The following is a 19,995-nucleotide window of genomic DNA, read 5'->3' as shown; positions in this document are numbered from 1 at the left end:
AATAAGAAAAAAATAGTAAATGTGTTATATATATAGTTTCTTACTTTTTTTCTTTTGATTTTAGGGAGAAATGTGACCTTTTCATGATATTCACTCGTATGTAGGTCATCTCTGTGGTGGTCTATGAACATGCTAGCCATAAAATTGGTATTTTTAGCTGGAATAACATATGGCACACTACATACAGAGCTGCTAATGGATAAGTCATCATCTCTAGCCATACAAATTGGCAAAAAATAAAAAAACAAGCCTATATACTATTGTTTCCTGTGATGTTCCCCTATGACCTTTCAATGGATAAATTACATTAAGATCTACCATATCAAAAAAATAAATATATTATGATAAATATATCACATTTATATTCAGATGAATTTGATAGTCCAATTTATTCATTGCACTCTGCCTCTGAAATCCAATGAGCCTGTTTGGTTCGTTCCAGCCACAACAAGCGCTTTTCATTGTCTCGCAGCACGTTTGCCGGGAAAGCCGTGCCAATTCGTCAATCAACTCCATCTCGACCGGCCGCTTCGGATTTGATTGTTTTGAGTGTTTTAATGCATCTGTCCAGGCAAATGGTGAAGAGAGAGTGACAAAACAGATTTGTGTAAATAAAGATGGAGAGTAAACGGACGTGGCAATTTTGAAATTGGGCCAGTTGCGACAGACACCAATCTTTCCTCCAGGATGGCAGCCGGGCACATCCAAAGCCTGCTTCTTATTTCCATTTCCACGCTCCTAAAATCCTGTCAGCTCCCTCACACACGCAGACAGCCCTCGCATTTCACACCGAATTTCTGTCCGGGTCTCTGGAAGCACTCACTCGCTCCATGCTGAGGGGGGGAGAGAGAGGGAGAAAGAGAGCTTATCTAATCCATATTCACTGACAGAGAATTGAAAACCTAGACATAATGAGTAAACACAGATTTTGCAAATGTCTGCAGAGGAGATGTGAACTGTGATGAATGTTTGTGGCCCTCTGTGATGCATTGGACCTGCAAACATGAAAATGTGATGTCTCGCCCACCATTAGCTCAACAAATCGCCCGCCCGGAGCCCTCTGCCATGATTCATTCCACCTTTAAAAATAACACGGTTAGCGCACATGCTCTGAAACGTTGAGCTGCGGCGCTCACGCGGGCGATGCGGGTTTGAGTCCGGTTGGCGTTATTTCTAGAGCTGGGTATAGATCTTTATATACATTCTTAAAATCCCTAAGAGGTACAGTGTCTAGTCCAAATCACCAATACATGACTCTTATGATCTGGTTCTTTTTCCACGAATCGAAGTGACCATTGTAGCCTGATTCTCGAATGAAATATTCCAACCCGATCTCACGGCAATTCGTACGTATTTTACGAGGTGGCTAATTCTAACGAATTCATACGACCTCACTCATACGAATTTGTACGATTTTTGCTATATCTTTATACTCAATTTGTATAAATTCGTACGAATGACCTACCCCTGACCCCGCCCTTAAACCTACCCATCACTGGGGTTTTGACAAATCGTACTAATTAGCAACCTCGTACTCACTCGTACGAATTCGTATGAACTGGTCGTGAGATAGCGTTGACTATTCTCATGAAACGGTTATTTTTTTATAGGTGTCTGATTCACCAACAAATGACTTTTATGAACTCTTACGAATTTATAGATATTTGTATTAGAAAACAAGACAAAAATACAGAGTAGCAAAAAAAAATTTGTTTTTGCAATGTGGTTCCTAGGTCTGCGCATAACACAAACTGTGCGGGACGAATTCATCAAAGTTTAATACTTTTTTGGACAATCCCCTAACCCTAAGAATGAGCAATAGTAATAGTGATGTTTGCCTGACCAAAAAAGCACAACATACAGAGCTGTCCATTTGATTGCAGAAGACACATACTTGCTTTCGACTGCCGGATACATGGACTGGCTTTCCTCTGGAGGCCTGAACGAGATAGATGAGAGGGGCAGCCGCACGGCGCAGATCCAGGCCAGAAGGTGTTAATCCATAGGGGATGATGAGGGCTCTGAGTCTGGCCTGAGTGGCATCTGACAGCCCTCTCTCTCAGCTGCGTCGAGTGCCTTGTTTTCACACATTCTGAAATACACATCACGCTCAGGAGTAAATGAGATTCTGCCATCTGAGAAATTACAACTGCACAGGCCGTCCAAGAGCTCCGGCAAGAGGTAGTCACGACAGAGCTTACAATCAATTTTTTTTTTTTTTTTTTTTTTTTAGCAAAACCACACACTCCAGAAACAAGCAGAGAGCAAATGTGGCCGAATGACTTGTTTCATTTCTGGCACTTGGGTCTGACACTCCAGACAGAGAGACGTTACATCCAAAAGAAGAAGAAAAAGAAGAAAAAAAAAAACAGTGGCCAGCGTATATGTCTAAAGTCCCATGAATTATAGAGAGATTCGAGCGAACACCCCATTGCATTTCAAAAAACTAGGAGGAATGACACGGATGTATCTACACTTGGATGATATGCTTGACAACAAGCAAATCCAAGCTTTGGAAAAATGAAAGCTGAAATGTATGAATCCCTGTAGCTTTACTACCAAAATCCCTCTGTTTATTAACAAAACACTCTTGTGAGCCAGTTCCTGCCTCAAAAACAGACGGCCTTGGACAGTATCTGTCCAGAACGTGATCTTTTTCCACAATTTTATGTCGTCATATATATAGGCCTACACTTTTACCTTAGACCTCAGTGAAGGAAGCGAAGCAATAAAAAACAACGTGTCTCTTCCTACAGTTCTGTAAAACTGCAAAAAATCGTACCTATATTTACTGCAGTTTCCAGCTGAACAATAGTGGCATTAAAACACCAACCATTTTGTTTTTCCTTTCCACACAAATTATGATTCCAGGGGCAGATTATCAATTAAGTCTTATTTTCACGCAGTTCCTTGTAATGACCTCAAAACGCATATGTATGTCTTTTCTGATGCAGTATAGCACTTGAATAATAAAATGTTGCCAGATTCGCATTCATCTGTTTTGGATACACCTGAACGTGTTTTTAGCACCACTCACTGGACACTTAATTATGGATCCCTGCATATGACAAAAAATATGACTTTGAATATGACAAAAAATATGCATATGAAAAATATGCATATGACGGGACTTGCTACTGTTAATACACGACATGCTACTGTGAGCAAGTAAGACATGCTGCTGCCATACAAAATACTATAGCCTACAGGAATTACCCGTAGCAGATCTATATAGGTGGAGCTGGGGAGGGTCGAGGGTTTATGAAAGCGCACTGCAACTGCTACAGCAAATGCTGACCAGTATTTAAGGTTGAGCAATGAGCTCATTGGCTACTGATACAGCAGGAGCCCATCAGCTGTGCCCTATAGAGAATGATGTGACTGCAAACAGATTGAGTTAAAGGGATACTTCACCTCTCTGAAAAGATGAATGTGTATTTAAATTGGGTCATTTATGTAGTAGAAATGTGAAATTATTTTTGAATTTGGAGCCTTCTAGACTGGGAAAAGCCAACAAAGGTATTTTTGGCTCATGTGGATGAAAGACAACAACTCCCAGAATGCACTTGCTTCGCTGCCCTACGAGGCCACTCCCAAGCCACGCCTACAGAGGGCAGCTACTAGTTGACTCGAAACTGAAAAGACGCCGTTTTATCGTGAGTCTCCGTGACGAGTCTGCCCAGGGTTTCGAGATCGCCCACAATGTCCGGGATTCGGCTTTTGCGTTCTACACTCGCCATTCATTATGTTTACTGTGGCGAGCAGGACGAGGCTGAGGGCCGCGGGAGAACGGCGCCAGGCCGGTGGTGTGATTACTGATGAGGGACACCTGTGAGACGCACCGGTCTCGTGGGCTATCTCTCACGGAGGAGCGGGAATTTTCTTAGCAATGGTAAAACGCACATCAACCGATCACTTGTTTAGCGTTCATGTAAACGCTACATTCAGATTCACCAATCGGAATGAATTCAGTTAGATTGAAACAAAAGGTGTGCATGTAAACAAAAGCCGCTGTAAAGCAAAAGCCGAATCCCGGACATTTTGGACGATCTCGACGGCTGGACATATCCGGGAAAAAGAGGATGGTAACCCCGACTACTCAGCTTTCTCCACAGAACAAGAGCCTGCTAGCTTAGCTTCCAAAAAAAGATGGCTGACACTATGTGTACATTCTGTGAGTGAGATCCCACCCTCTATGGGCGGGTTGAGAACATGCGAAACTAGCTCCTACTACTGGCTGTAGTTTTTAGTCTCTGGCCAAAAAATCCTCCGAATACGCTAAATGACGATTTTTGCGTCATCGGAGGATTTTTTCCAGACAAAAAATACATAAATCTCTTGTCTCGGGGGATATGAAGGAGGGAAGCATGGTAATTTGAAAATACTACAATATTTTCTACTGATACAAAGCTTAATGCTAAATGCTGAAGTATCCCTTTACTTTTTTTTTTTTCAGGACTCCGTTTTTCACTTTGAAAGTGTCGCGAAACATGACATAATTGCAAAAATGTTACCACAGACATGTTTTTTTTGAATGACCTTGGGTTGGATAAAGTCATGCAGGACATTTTCTTCTCAGCTTTTTCCTTCTCCGGTTATTTTATTATTTTAACATCTATAAATACTTAAATTAAACAGGTTTGGCGGGAGATATCTTGATCCTGACTAAATGTCACAATGCACAGTACCAACAGCCAAGCAAGGTGTAGGCCTATTTTAAATGAATAACCTCTTTTTGTTATATAAATCCACCAAGTCATATTCATTAAAGATTTATGTAGCTGTCTAATGATTATCCTGAAAAGGCCTTTCAGTGTGAATTCATGTGATTAATCCCGGCATTCATTTTGACTTCAATACAAAAAAGCTTTGCAAACAGGTCTAGGTCATTGCTGAATTCATCAACTATTTTATCAAACAGCATTCAGATCCTAAAATACTCATCAAAACACATTGATTGCAATAAAAAGCTGATAGCATAAAACGCCACATCATTTTTTTTACTAATTCTTCAGTTAATTAACAGCTTCTATCCAGTCATCCAAAAAAAAAAAAGTTTAAATAATCTTCTACAGTAGCATCATTCCAAATTGGGCACGAGAGAGGGGGAAAATGCTGTCTGACTTCATATAATCGCTGAAAAGATAAAAGAGCAACAGATCTGAAGCAGCTAGCGCTCATGCTAAATGCGAAATGCTTTGATCAGTTCAGTGTTATCAAAATGACAATAACTGCTTGTGTCCTTTTTACAATTGTGTTGGTAATATGCAAGAAGTATGTGGTGTTGTGGAGTCACATTTTGTTGTTGTTTTAGACTGTGGCAGCCTCAAGCACTGGTGTTGACGCTAGTTTAGCGTGGAAGCTAATTCTGTTTAGTGCCGAATGGAAAGATCTGTGGGTCTCTGAAGAGCTGGGGTTTTTCCCATGCGACAATGCAAGGCTACAAAGACAGAACCGTTTTTCCCAACATCCAGTTAAAACCATTTAAACTGCACTAATTTAGCATGAAAAACTTAAAGCCTATGCTAATATGATTACTGTTTCAGTAAAATATGATAGTTACATATTAGAAACATCAACAAGAAAATACTTTTTTTAGCATGAAGCAATTTTTGACCTGTTTTCATGTCTGTAAAGGCATATTACTGACTATCTTTGGTGTTTTCTGAAGTCTGTAATGTGGCAAGGACCATTCAAAGTCTATTTACGGACCATCTGATGCATACAGCACACAAAAACAGCAAGATTTGACTGCAATTGTACGTAGCATATAGAAGTGCCTCATTCATTCATTCTTTCATTCATTCACTGCAAGCTACTCATTTCATAAACCATTTCAGATTAACTAAAACTGTGGAACTATACGTAATTAATTAAACCCTCAATCAATAACTATATCAATTCAAAGAACCGGCTCATAAAGAGTCATTTGTTTGAGAATCAGACTACACTGCTTCATACTGTATGTTTCTGATTCATTCACTACAAAGGACCAATTCATAAAAAGTCATTTGTTCATGAATCAGACTACACTGGTTGTTCTGTATGTTTTTGATCCACTACAAAGAAATAGTTCATAAGAGTCGTTTGCTCGAGAATCATACTACACTGTTTGCATGTTTCTTATTCAGTAACTACAAAGAACTGGTAAATAAGAGTCATTTACTCATGAATCAGACTATACTGCTGTATGTTTCTGACTCACTACAAACACTTCTTGGCCTGAAGAAACTGCAATCTAGACCAAATTTATGCCATTGGTCAAAAGTATGGCAACACAAGACAAGATGCCACAGACACCTGTAAACTACATTGGAGGGAATGTAGATAATTTTGCTTTGGAAAAACTCATAGAGGCTGTGTTATTACTTTGTACCTTATCACAGGACCATGAGGTGTGACTAGAGGCAAACCTCTCCTCTCTCTCTCTCTCTCTCTCTCTCTCTCTCTCTCTCTCTCTCTCTCTCTCTCCCTGTTCTCTTCTTCAGTATTAACTCACTATTTCGTTCCTCACCGTTCTTGCATGAAATTGGCTATTAAGTGATTTTCTAGGATGGACAGCACTTGTGAGTTGTGACACTTACAACCGAAATTGCATTGGCATTATCGGTGACTAGATGTACAGTGCACGTCTTCTGTGAGTGAGCGTTGGTGGTTTTTGCGGGTGTTCACAAACAGAACAAGCATCGAAGCTACAATCACAACATCTGCATCTGTGTTTTCTCCACTGGAGATGTCACAACATGAAGTGCACGCATGAATTTCACCATAGCGACTATAACTGAACGCTTCACAGTATCCTAACAACTCAATATGTGATGGGGAAAGGATTGGAAATTCATACATTACACACAGCATGATGTCCAAATGAGATCCATCTTCCATTAGAGTGTTTTCATACACAATTGCACCTGTAAAAAAGCAGGGTTCTATAATAGCAAGGCCACATGAATAATGAATTAAATACACACATGCACAATTGAACAAATCCAAGTCTGTGCGAAGAAGGGCACTTCAGAGAATGACTAGGTAGCTGTAGTTTCAGAAACTAGAGCTTGCCAAGTTAGCAAATAGCTAAACTATAGCCAAGCTACTTCAAAGTAGGTGCACTACAAGTAGCAAAGCCAAACAAAAAGTAACTACAGTACAGCAAAGCTATAAATAAATAAAAACTAAGAAAAGTGTGTTAGCTTTGAGGCTACTTATTATGCTAGTTTACTACTAAACGTTGACCAGCAGTATACCTATGCAGTTTTGTCGAATCGGACACTCTCTAGTCTAGAAGGAAGTAGTGGGGTTTTTGATTCATTTCAGTGACTCGCACGATTCATTGCTGGATTTGTTTAGTGACCATTTCGTCAGGTTACATATTTATGGCAGTATGTGGTGACAAACACATTTTTAATGACTCACTAAATCGTTCCTCAAATAACATGGCAAATCAATTTTTCCTCTATTCTGTGATCTGCTGAGCAAGACTTTTCTAAAGCTCTACAGAAAAAAAAAAAAAGGGTCTTAGGCCAAAAACAGAGCAATTCCATTGCAGAAATAATCATATTTGTCCATCTGGTCCTCATGGCATTCCACAAAAGTAGCCCACCGCTATCCAATGAATTCCCATTATTTATTTAGAAGAGGGAAAACCCTGTGATGACAGGATATAGTTTGCTGAGATTACAATATGGTTTAAACCCCTCACAGAAGATTTGAAGTCACAGCCAAGCAACGTATACAGGGGAGAAGGGGTCCTTTCACTTTGATTTACTTGAGCCCATCATTTATCCTCACATTGCAATTAACACAGACCCGGGCGGGCCACGACCCCACCTCAATCCAGTTAATGCAATCCAATCGAGGCCCCCGACCCGTGTCTCTTCCGGAGCCAGCTGTTCACAGCCGAGGTGCGGGCATGGCAGAGTCAGATATGAGGTTCACAAACGTCAATTGGAAAATGATGAGGCAGACAGACACTGCGTCCAAACTCGTATGCTGTTATTCTGTGGAAAACAAAAAGAGAATGTACGATATAACAATACTTCAGAGTCACCGTGTCTTTTAAAGGGATAGCTCACCCCAAAAAAATGATTTTGTCATTATTTACTCTTAATATAAGCCTAATACTGTTCCACTCCTCATGTAAAACCATGTATAAATCTCATCAAGTTAGTGTTTTAAGCAACTGATGTTCAGCTGTTCTTTTTAATTAATAGTTTCGGATCATCGTGCTCGGTAAACACTGGTCACAGACACGAAGATGTACCTTTAATTTCACCAAGCTGATTGCTCACTCGTAACATGCTGTACGTGTTCATGTGTTTTAAAGGTGGCGTGGCTTTGGAGACGCTCTGAAGGGAGGGTGGGATCTTGCTATTGCTAGCCACTTCGAAAATGGGCGTACCTTTAACGCAATTATTATTCTTTTTTTCATTCAGACTGATTCGAGGACGCGGAACATGCACGAAAGCAAGTGGTAGTATTTATCGCACGATCCAATCATAACCCGATGGAGGAATTGCCAGTATAAATTATATAAGAATATAAGTCCATGGTTAAAGTGATAGCTCACCCAAAAATGGATAGTTTGTCATGATTTTTGAGTCTGGTAAGTATGGAAGCTTGTTTCCACCACAGAATAAAACATTTTAAAAGATAATTGCAACTTCAGAATTGCGAGAATCGCAACTGCGTGTTATAAATTCAGACTTTATATCACGCAATTGTGACTTTATAACTCGCAATTGTGACTTTTTATCACGCAATTGTCAAGATGTCAATTCGCAATTGTGAGAAAAAAAGAATTGTGAGATAAAAAGTCGCAAATACCTTTTTCATCGTTTATTCTGTGACGGAAACCAGCTTCCATAGGTAAGACCTTCTTTTATATCTTCTATATTTTCTATATTTTATAAATATATTTATTAATAAGTCCAGAGATTCAAAAGAAAGAGTGAAAAACAAGCAGCTGAGTATGAAAGAGGGATGGAGATGGAGATGGAGAGTTGATCAGATTATGTGGTTGAACTCACGTGTGGTTCCTCTGTTTGACCTCGCTCGGTTGACGACCTCTCCCTGATTAAAGCAACGACTGCAGTCTTCAGCAAGAGCCGCTGTGTCACCTTGCTGCTGTAATTAACATTATCAGTCCCTTCATTTGCGTCTATTACAATGACATATCCGCATGTGTGAAATTCAATGACATGGCTGTGTGTGAGTGTGTGCCTTTTTTAGAGGGGCTTCAATACTGTTTTCAAATGTACTTTACAGCAAATTTAATCAATTTAAGTTTGGATATTTATTTTAATTGTGGATATATTTAATTTAATTTTTTATGTATTTTAATTAGTCTTCAAGACATTCAGCGGATATTAAGACTTCTGTCTTACACAAGTAACAAACAGTTGAAATTTTTTTGGGAGTTTACAGCTCCTAGTCACTGATGCTGCTTTCATTGTTCGGAAAGAGCAGCATGAACATTTGTCAAAACATCTTCTATTGAGCTCCAAAGAAGAAAGTATGTTTCTTCTAAAATATAAAAAGAATGACCTAACACAGACAGTATCTGGTCAGGTATAGAGGACAATGTATTTCCTGAAAACACATTCTAGAAATAATAGTTTCAGAACAATGCAAGCATACACAGTTCTATTTCTTTCCAATCAAGCCAGAAAGTAGGCTGTTAAGATCCTCTGTTTCACACCAACATGTTTGTGAGAATATGTGGATTTTAATGTTCTTCAATAAGCACAGCTGTAACTACGGTGCAGGTTGTATAAATTCCCCTGGTTGGCATGTCTGCACTGAATGTTCTCTATAAAGACTCTTTTTTACATTCTCTCTTTGTTTGCTCTGTCTGGGTGTTGTCATAGCAGGTGTGTGTTTAATGTATTTTTCAGTGGCCACACGACTGTGATTAGCATAGCACAGCTAATTAAATCTCAGAGAGGGTCTTAATCCGGGAATGGCGTGATGTTTTTTAGTTCCCCCGCGGAAACGTGAGGATTCTTACTTGGCTCACAAGAACAAGCTTTTTATTTTAGTATTTTTTTGGCCTGTTTATCATTTGCATTATGAATGAAAAAAGCAGAATCAATCTATCTATCTATCTATCTATCTATCTATATAGCCGTCCGTCTATCTATCTATATAGCCGTCCGTCTATCTGTCTATACCATCTACCAATCTACACTCACCTAAAGGATTATTAGGAACACCTGTTCAATTTCTCATTAATGCAATTATCTAATCAACCAATCACATGGCAGTTGCTTGTGTGGTTTAGGGGTGTGGTCCTGGTCAAGACAATCTCCTGAACTCCAAACTGAATGTCAGAATGGGAAAGAAAGGTGATTTAAGCCATTTTGAGCGTGGCATGGTTGTTGGTGCCAGACGGGCCGGTCTGAGTATTTCACAATCTGCTCAGTTACTGGGATTTTCACACACAACCATTTCTAAGGTTTACAAAGAATGGTGTGAAAAGGGAAAAACATCCAGTATGCGGCAGTCCTGTGGGCGAAAATGCCTTGTTGATGCTAGAGGTCAGAGGAGAATGGGCCGACTGATTCAAGCTGATAGAAGAGCAACTTTGACTGAAATAACCACTCGTTACAACCGAGGTATGCAGCAAAGCATTTGTGAAGCCACAACACGCACAACCTTGAGATGGATGGGCTACAACAGCAGAAGACCCCACCGGGTACCACTCATCTCCACTACAAATAGGAAAAAGAGGCTACAATTTGCACGAGCTCACCAAAATTGGACAGTTGAAGACTGGAAAAATGTTGCCTGGTCTGATGAGTCTCGATTTCTGTTGAGACATTCAGATGGTAGAGTCAGAATTTGGCGTAAACAGAATGAGAACATTGATCCATCATGCCTTGTTACCACTGTGCAGGCTGGTGGTAGTGGTGTAATGGTGTGGGGGATGTTTTCTTGGCACACTTTAGGCCCCTTAGTGCCAATTGGGCATCGTTTAAATGCCACGGCCTACCTGAGCATTGTTTCTGACCATGTCCATCCCTTTATGACCACCATGTACCCATCCTCTGATGGCTACTTCCAGCAGGATAATGCACCATGTCACAAAGCTCAAATCATTTCAAATTGGTTTCTTGAACATGACAATGAGTTCACTGTACTAAAATGGCCCCCACAGTCACCAGATCTCAACCCAATAGAGCATCTTTGGGATGTGGTGGAACGGGAGCTTCGTGCCCTGGATGTGCATCCCACAAATCTCCATCAACTGCAAGATGCTATCCTATCAATATGGGCCAACATTTCTAAAGAATGCTTTCAGCACCTTGTTGAATCAATGCCACGTAGAATTAAGGCAGTTCTGAAGGCGAAAGGGGGTCAAACACAGTATTAGTATGGTGTTCCTAATAATCCTTTAGGTGAGTGTATATAGATAGATAGATAGATAGATAGATAGATAGATAGATAGATAGATAGATAGATAGATAGATAGATAGATAGATAGATAGATAGATAGATAGATAGATAGATAGATAGATAGATAGATAGATAGATAGATAGATACACTGTCAGAAATAGGGGTACAGTAGGAGTCCATTTCTGAAAAAAATGAATGTTTGAAATGTTTGACTAAAGTCGTTCATTTTTGCCTATGGTTGAATTGAATAAAAGGTCAGCAGCAAAGACATTGGTTAATAAAGTGAGATTAAATACATAAAGTACATACTGTAATTATTGCAGGTTTGCGTAATATTCTGAGTTTGCATTTCACTGTTTTTAATCATTTTGAGGGATACCGAATCTGTTTTTGTGCAAGTGAGATGAGTAAATGCTCACATTTAATCCAGAACTATAATATGCTTACACACAACGCCTCTGCATCTTACAACCGATTTCTCTCAACATGGGGACAGGAGAGCTGTTAGTCAATAAAGTGGAATAAAAAAACAACTCAGATATTTTGTTGTAAATTTAAAAGTAATCCATTACTTTACTAGTTACTTGAAGAAAAAAAATGTGTAACTCGCATTACTTGTAATGCATTACCCCCAGCAATGGGTATAAATTCTGAGAAAATTTGCCTATAATCACCTTAATACACAAAGGAGGACGCACACAGAGGAGAAACGTGTGAAATATGCAGCTGTATTGTAGTTAATAAAACCTTGGCTGCGACTCACTGCCAATGGCCAGGAAACTCAGAGCTTTGTGTTCTTGTGTCAGACTGTTGACTCTAAAGACCTCCATATCCTGAGGCTACAGCACCGATTTCTGACACAAGCACGGATGACCCTTTCTGGCTGACAGAGACGCTGACAATCTGTATTGACAAACCTGCCACACTGGCATAAAACCAGGATGAAACGCAACATGGTCGTTGCCTGCTGGCACGGAGCTTGGGCAACAGCGGGTGTGAGGCGAAAGAGAAAAGAAAACAAATACATATTCATTCATTTTTGAAGAACACGCATAGAAGAAACACACACACGTGCAAGTGTATTCGGGGACGGGTGGATGATTTCGGAACAGTGAGCAAACATAGCCAGAGGATTGCATTAATATTTAAAGTTATTTAATAAAATGTCCCCTCGCTCAGTTGGAGGAGGACACTTGGACCGGTTCTCTGCTATCCGAGACCCCCTGTCCTCACAGCCCACACTAAACATGTCGAGGAATGACTGATGGGAGTTATCTGCATTGGGCAAGTGTTTAAAATATGAATTTTTCACTAGCAGCCTTGGGAGGAGATGGGTCGCACAGTGAGGGTATCATTAAAACGTATAAATAACGTCGCATGGAAAAAGACAAGCACCTTTGCTCAATCATGCTAACGGCCTGGCGGTATCGCGGATATCTTCAAGGCTCATTGCTCAGAGCGCACAGCGTGAGCTGACGAAGTCTATAGTGGAAGATTGAGAGGCGTACAGACAGCGTATGTCCTAAAGACACGATCCGTTTTCCTTTACGTAACGCTATCAGGAGCATAACTCATTTAAGGGTACAAGGTCTGAGACATTCATTTTGATCATAGTACAGTGATTTCGCTTGTAGCGAGAGGCAACTGGCATGCAAACGAGTGCGAAAGGAGAAAACTTTTTCAAACTTTGAAGGGGAGTGCAAGGTTCTTCTGCATAACACAAATTGAACAGGTCGAACCTTGTAGCTCAAGTTGTTTTCTTGAAGGTTTTGAAGGTTGAAGGTTTTTTCTTTAAAGGCATTTCAGTCTTAACCTTTAAAAAAAACTCATTCAAACCGTCTTTGACACAGTTAAATGATAAGCTAACACTGACATTTACAATCTTCACACAAATGGGCCTTTCTACTTAACAGATGACATTTGTGTCTCTCATATTCATAAAAAGAGTGCCAAAACTAGTATTTCTTTCAAAAAAAAAATGAATTGTGTCAACTTGTTCTATTCATAATCACATTATAAATAATACATATTTTATTTAGCTTGAGATGGCTAAATATAAAAAATAAATACTGTAAATAATTGAAACTTAATAAAATATATGAATGAAGAAAATAACTTTTCTGTATATATATGTGTGCACTTTACATATATATATATATATATATATATTATATTTTTCTATATATAGAAATATTTATGGTAACACTTTTGTTTAGGGTCCAATTCTCATTATTAACTATAGTTACTTGTTAGGATCCATATTACTAGGATAGTACTTACAGATATAAAGTGCATATTAATGTCTTAATCTGCATTGACTATATTCTACATCCCTTAATCCAACCCAATACCTAAACTTAACAATTATCTTACTAACTTTTAATAAGCAGCAATTACGCGTTTATTGAGGCAACGGCCGTAGTTAATAGTTAGTTCATAGTGAGAAATGGACCCTAATCTAAAGTGTGACCATATTCCTTTTGTCAAATAATTTTTTCAAACCAAAAACAGCACTAGAATGACCCGACTGTTTTTGCAGCCGGAAGAGCCAATCATGTTTGTCCTGTACTGCAGCCACTCCATCTGCTGCACCCATAATGCAATTCTCCTCTAATTTCCTAATGTTCCTCTAATGACCGCACTGGGTGCAGGAAGGCTAATAGAAGGGTCGTTTGTACTAGCCTATCCTGACGACAGAGTTTAATAAGAACCAGAGAATGCAAACTCCATTATAAATTTACCAGACAAGAATATTCTATTACTAGAGGGAACGCCATGAAATGCTCATTACGGAGGTAAATATGCCATGCAGGTTTGTTCTTAGCCTTGAGCAGCATGAGGTCACGGTTAGCTCCGCACAACAAAAGAGTCGCCATTATGATGAACAGAAATGGAGGTGCTTTAGTATGTATAAAGAAGACCCTAAAGTTGTAAGCAAAAAAAACTTCATTTTTCATGCTGTGTTGACTATTAATATTTATACTGTTTAGCATAAATAGCTCTTACCACTCACTTTTTTTTAAGCAGATCAGCAGTACATTCATTAGCAAAAAAGTGAGTCATACTTTCTGAAGATGTTTTCACCCTTGAATCACAGCGCTTTTCAGTCGCTCTTCAAAAGAGGGGTTTCCTTTAGATATGCTTATGTATGCTGGATTTTAGATCATTGGCATAAAGCCCTGGCACAGAGCAGAGGAAGGCCCTCTACACCAGAATCTGTTCATTTTATATGTGTATAAACTCACTCAGCAGACCAATACACTTCATAATTAGACAAAAACGCAAGGAAAAAATTGGTCTGGAAAAGCTGTGCACTCAAGTTTACAAAAAGAAAGGAACCAAATAATTACAATTAAAGATGCATGCAAAACAAAATATGTCCTATAAAGAGTTGGCCTTTGCAATTCGGAGGCCCGTTTCAAAGAAACAGTTGTGACTGTAATTACTTTAATATTTCTGTTATATTTAAAAATATGATCTCATATTTCACTTGTAGCCTAATAGTCTATTTATTAATGCATTCTATCAACCACTATCCACACATTCTTTGACTTTAACCATAGTGAAATTATACTTTTAAATATGAAACTAAACCGCCAATAGGTGGCGGCAAGTCATTGTCTTAACGAGTGAGTCATTGAATCATTCAGTCAAACGAGTCGTTCAAAATGGCTAATTCATTCAGGGACTAAGCAAGTGACTTGCTGGGATTTGCTTAGCTTTTAAACACAAGTATTGGGTTTCAACTCACTCAAATATCTAATGATCTATGTAAAGAATAAAAAATAAAACTTTAAAGCGGTTCAAATGTTGACTTATATCTTACTAACATGCGATTATACAAAGTTTAGACTATATACAGAAATGGACCATGGTGAACATATTTAGACAGTTTGTGAACCCTGTTTTGTTTTCAGACAGTTTAATATAACTTTCAAAACTCCAGTACAAACCTTACTGTGTCTCATTAACGGTAGTTGTTACAGTTTCTAGGCGACAAGAACAGTCCTCCATAGGCTAGACCATCCCTTTCAACAACGCTCGGTCCGACCTTCGCGGCTTTCAAAGGCATGCCCTTTGAAGTTTGAGTCTTTCAAAGGATGTAGCCTTTGAATTGGGACACAGCCACTGTCTTTATGGGCCCTATTTTAAGGATCTAAGCGGATGGTGTAAAGCGCAGCGTGCAAGTGCAGTTAGGGCGTGTCCGAATTCACTTTTGCTAGTTTAACGACGGGGAAAATGGTCGGTGCACCCGGCGCATGGTCTAAAATGTATGTCCCTATTCTCTTAATGAGTAATGGGTGTGTTTTAGGCGTAACATGCAATAAACTAATCAGAGTATCATCTCCCATTCCATTTAAAAGCCTGTTGCGCTCGCGCAATGGTGGATTCGCTATTTACATGGTGGAATTTGCAAGCGGAAAAACTGAACGATTATCTAGCGAGGAAACGGATCTGTTTATGCACAAGGTTAAAGCGCGCGAACAGACCATCTACGGGACAAAGGTTTCAGTTGGTCAATTGCGCAGTCTATTTCAGTTGCCTCAAAATAGCAAAGTGCCAACAAATGTGCCTGAATGACGTGAAAATGATAACTGCGTTGGGCTGAAACTAGCAAAAATGAAATTTAAGTCACTTAATATTAACTTGTTTATTGAACTGTCGTATAAAATCACTATGACATTCGCAAACGTGCTGATATTCGGGAAAACAGCACTCTGGCTCGTGTGGTATTGCTTAGCTATCCTTTATAAATATTAAAAACAATAACACACACAGTGACATTTTTTGCCCCATATCTTGAATTTTGGGGGCATGTTTATTAATTTTGGTGAATTTTTGCTTCAAGCCCCTGTTAATTTCAGACTCTGGTATATGCGGTGTGTGATGGCAAGGAGTGGAGGCTTCTTCAATTGAAACGGGTGAAACATAGCAAAGGCCGCTACTCGTCCCATATTACATAAAGAAAAATTCTGGCCAATACAACAGTCTGATAATCTGCTGACCCAAGCCCTAACCGTGACCCTTAATGACCTTGAATTCTTACATACTAAATCAGCAGAAATGATATCAATGGATCTTAGTTGTGAAACACGACTCACAATTATTTAAAACATCAGCAGGGTCCTCCATAAACATACTATTTTAGAGTTCATGAGGCTTTCATGAGTAACAGGAAGTGATGCTTCTTGAGTTTTATTTCATTCAAAGATGCCTGTAGGACGTTGCTGGAAATTGCTTTGAATGCAGGCGACTATCTCCTCTACACTCAATTGAAATTTTGCTTAGCAAAAACTCATTAATATAGTAGTACATGCTTGAGAAAGGCAAATTAAATTTCAGAGAGATTATTTAGGGCAGGTAGTCTAGCAGACATCCTTGCCATTTTTTCCTTTAACCTTAATTAAAAGCAAAGAAACAGACAACAATACCTCGGATTCTTAAAGAGGTCTCCACTGTTTCCAATCCCCAAGAGAGAACGTTTTTCTGTTGTGGGCACTATTGTTACAGCTGAATGAAATCCATCCCTCTACCAAATCCTGAAACATTAACTTTTGAAGACCTTCAGCTTGTGTTCATAATTCTTCGGTTGCATATGGGTTGAGTTCCCCATTTAACACACATTTTATCATTGGTCAAGGGTGTCAAACTTTTTTCATGCCACAGACCTCCACATATGAGGGACCTGTGGGACCCCCTTCCTAAAACCAATCCCATCTCATGTGAAAATGAAAGTATTTTATAAGGTTGTGATTGCGTATGAATTTGTACGATGTGTAAAACTCCCTATATAGCAACCAAATAGCAATGCCCTGGCAAACTCTCAGAAAACCCAAACATCAAAAAAGCATAATTAGCCAAGTTCCATTGAACTGTATTGGTAATGACGGAATTTGCGACCATAGTTGGCTTTGGGAAACGCACCCCTTGTTTTATTTTCTCTGAACATGTAAAAAAAAAAAGAGCTTTGGTAATTGGCAGAGCGACAGAAGATAAGGAAACGGGCAAAGACTCACATCTCAGGGCACTGCATGACATTAGCCAAGAACAAAACAGTTCAACTGGCAGCAGACCAGCAGTCCAACATAATTTGTAGTTGCTCATGCTGCAGAGGGAAATCTGTGATTGAAACAATAAAATCTCAATGACTGAAGCAGAAAGAAGCGGGATGCTTTCCTCTGGGACATGTTTGGACACGTTCGGAGAACTCAGACGCCTCTGATCTCGGTTCAAATTCTGGGAACAGAGGTTCTCTTTAGCGTAATATTTAAATGACAAAGTGGCCTATTTGACACGATGCCACATAGTCCGTCTTCTCTCATCAACATGTTTCATGGGTTTTCTTTGATCTCTTCAAGCTTGTAATCTCATTAGAATGCATTTAAAACCATATCGGTTATTTACATATTATCACATTATAGTGGTACAAAACATCTAGGCTACTTTGAGTGGAAATACGTAACTCACAAACACACACACATATATATGTATATAAATATATAATAAAAAGAATAAACGTAATGGACCGAAATGTGTAGGAAAATGACACTTAGTAACAATATAGCATTAAAATGATATTTTATGCCGCTAATCCCACTCTAAACCTACCATAATCATTTCTTAAAAATATGTACAGTAAAAATAACAGGTGGACAAGTATAATAACAATAAAATCGTAGGGTGGGACTTGGTTTTGTCCATCAGCAACTGATTGGATGGTTGGATGGTTGTGGTTTGCTATTGGTGGATCTTGGTTGCCCCGCCCTCATGGCAGTAAACATATCATCAGAGAATAGAAGAGATGTTGCTGCAAGAAGGAGGGGAAGTTAGTTTGATTACAGATTATGAAGATGTGAATTAAAAAGAATAATGATGTGCACGGATAAATCATTTATAATAAATGCTGAAATATTCCATTTAAAAAAAAAAAGAGAGAGAAAAAGCGTAATTATTCTGGTCTATAAAATCAAAATTCTCCTGTGTTCAAGTGACAAGCATCAACACATTGGATTTTCTGTTTTATTTTTCTTCATCTTGAATCATTTAACTCTTTTTATTGAATCTGGGGGTCGTGGAGCACTGTGACCCAAGCAAAGGCAAAAAAGAAATCAGCTAAAAATAAAACACTTGATACGATTTATGGCTTTGATTGATTTGGGGCTCAGATGTGACATTTCCTTTTATTTATTGTTTCCTGTACCCTTGGTGCTCAAGGTCTTTCCACCCTCAAGTGAGCTCTTCTTTTTTTTTTTTTTTTTACTGTTTCTCTTAAATTGAGTAAGGCTGGGATTTGGATTGCAAAATGTGGTCCCACATCAGCACAAAGCAGCTTTTAAGCTGAGGCAGCACAGATTTGGCTTTCTTCACATTCAGTAAATCTTCAACTCTTCTTTTATATGAGAGTTGAATAAGTTACATTTGAACTATAGAGCTGAAACCCACTGCTGCTATTTTGAAAGAATGATCAGAACGAAAAATTGCTGAAGGATGATGCAAGTGATTTATATATATATATATATGTTTTTTTAAAAGAAATCTCTTATGCTATTTATGTTTTGTATTGTAATATTTAAAATTTACTTTATTCCTGTGAATTTTCAGCATTATTTCTCCAGTCTACAGTGTCACATGATCCTTCGGAAATCATTCTAATGTGATAATTTGATGCTCAAGAAGATTATTTGATGAATAGACGAAGAACAGCATTTATTTGAAATAGAATTTTTGTTACATTATAAAAGTCTTGACTTTCACTTTTGATCACTTTAACGCACCCTTGCTGAATACAATTATTAATCTTATCCCAAACTTTTGAACGGTATATACATATGCTGGTAGATGCTGTAAATTAACCATCTGTGCTCTACCATATGTTAACAATTGTCTAGGAACAAACTAACCCCCCCCCCCCCCCCCCCCGATATCCCTGAAAAACCTCCAAAATCAAGATTTGGCAACTCAAACCCCAGTTTCTCAGAAGCAGTATCTCAGCCTTCAACATGATGAAGAGGTACAAAGCTGCTCGGATAGGCCAGACGACTCGCCATCTTTATCAGCGACAGCTCAGGAATTGAACAATCTCCAAGGAAGGAAACGCTGGTCAGCATGATGCGTTCAAGTGTGGAAGTAGTTTCCGCTCTCCAGTCGGAAAAGGCCTGGAGTTTGACGTTAGCCCACAAATCCTGGCATTGCTAACAGATGACCAATGACAAAACTCTCCACTCGACACGAACAGCAGACTGTATGGGAAAATAGCCGTTGGGATATTTAGCTTCAGGGCTGATATGGATTTTATAACTTCACGCACATTTTTCTTTTATGGGCATAAATAAACCCTCCATAAAATGGAACAAAAACACAGCGGCTGCATTTCATTCCCAGGATCATAACGTACAGTCCAGACTCAGAGTCATAACTAAAGTCAGAGGCTTTAAAAACTCAGACTTTGTAACTATGTCTTTAATTTTTTTTTTTTCATTTAGTGCTAAAGTGGTTCTAAGATACATTACAACCCTGCCTGGCTGCCTAAACACTTCAGTGGAGAAACATGATGAACTGTTTTAGTTACTTTTAATTAACTACAAATAGTGATGCTACTT

The sequence above is a fragment of the Rutilus rutilus genome (assembly GCF_951802725.1).
Source record: "Rutilus rutilus genome assembly, chromosome: 23".
NCBI lineage: Eukaryota > Metazoa > Chordata > Actinopteri > Cypriniformes > Leuciscidae > Rutilus > Rutilus rutilus.
The sequence above is the reverse complement of the archived record's forward strand: the minus strand, read 5'-3'. Positions refer to the sequence as shown.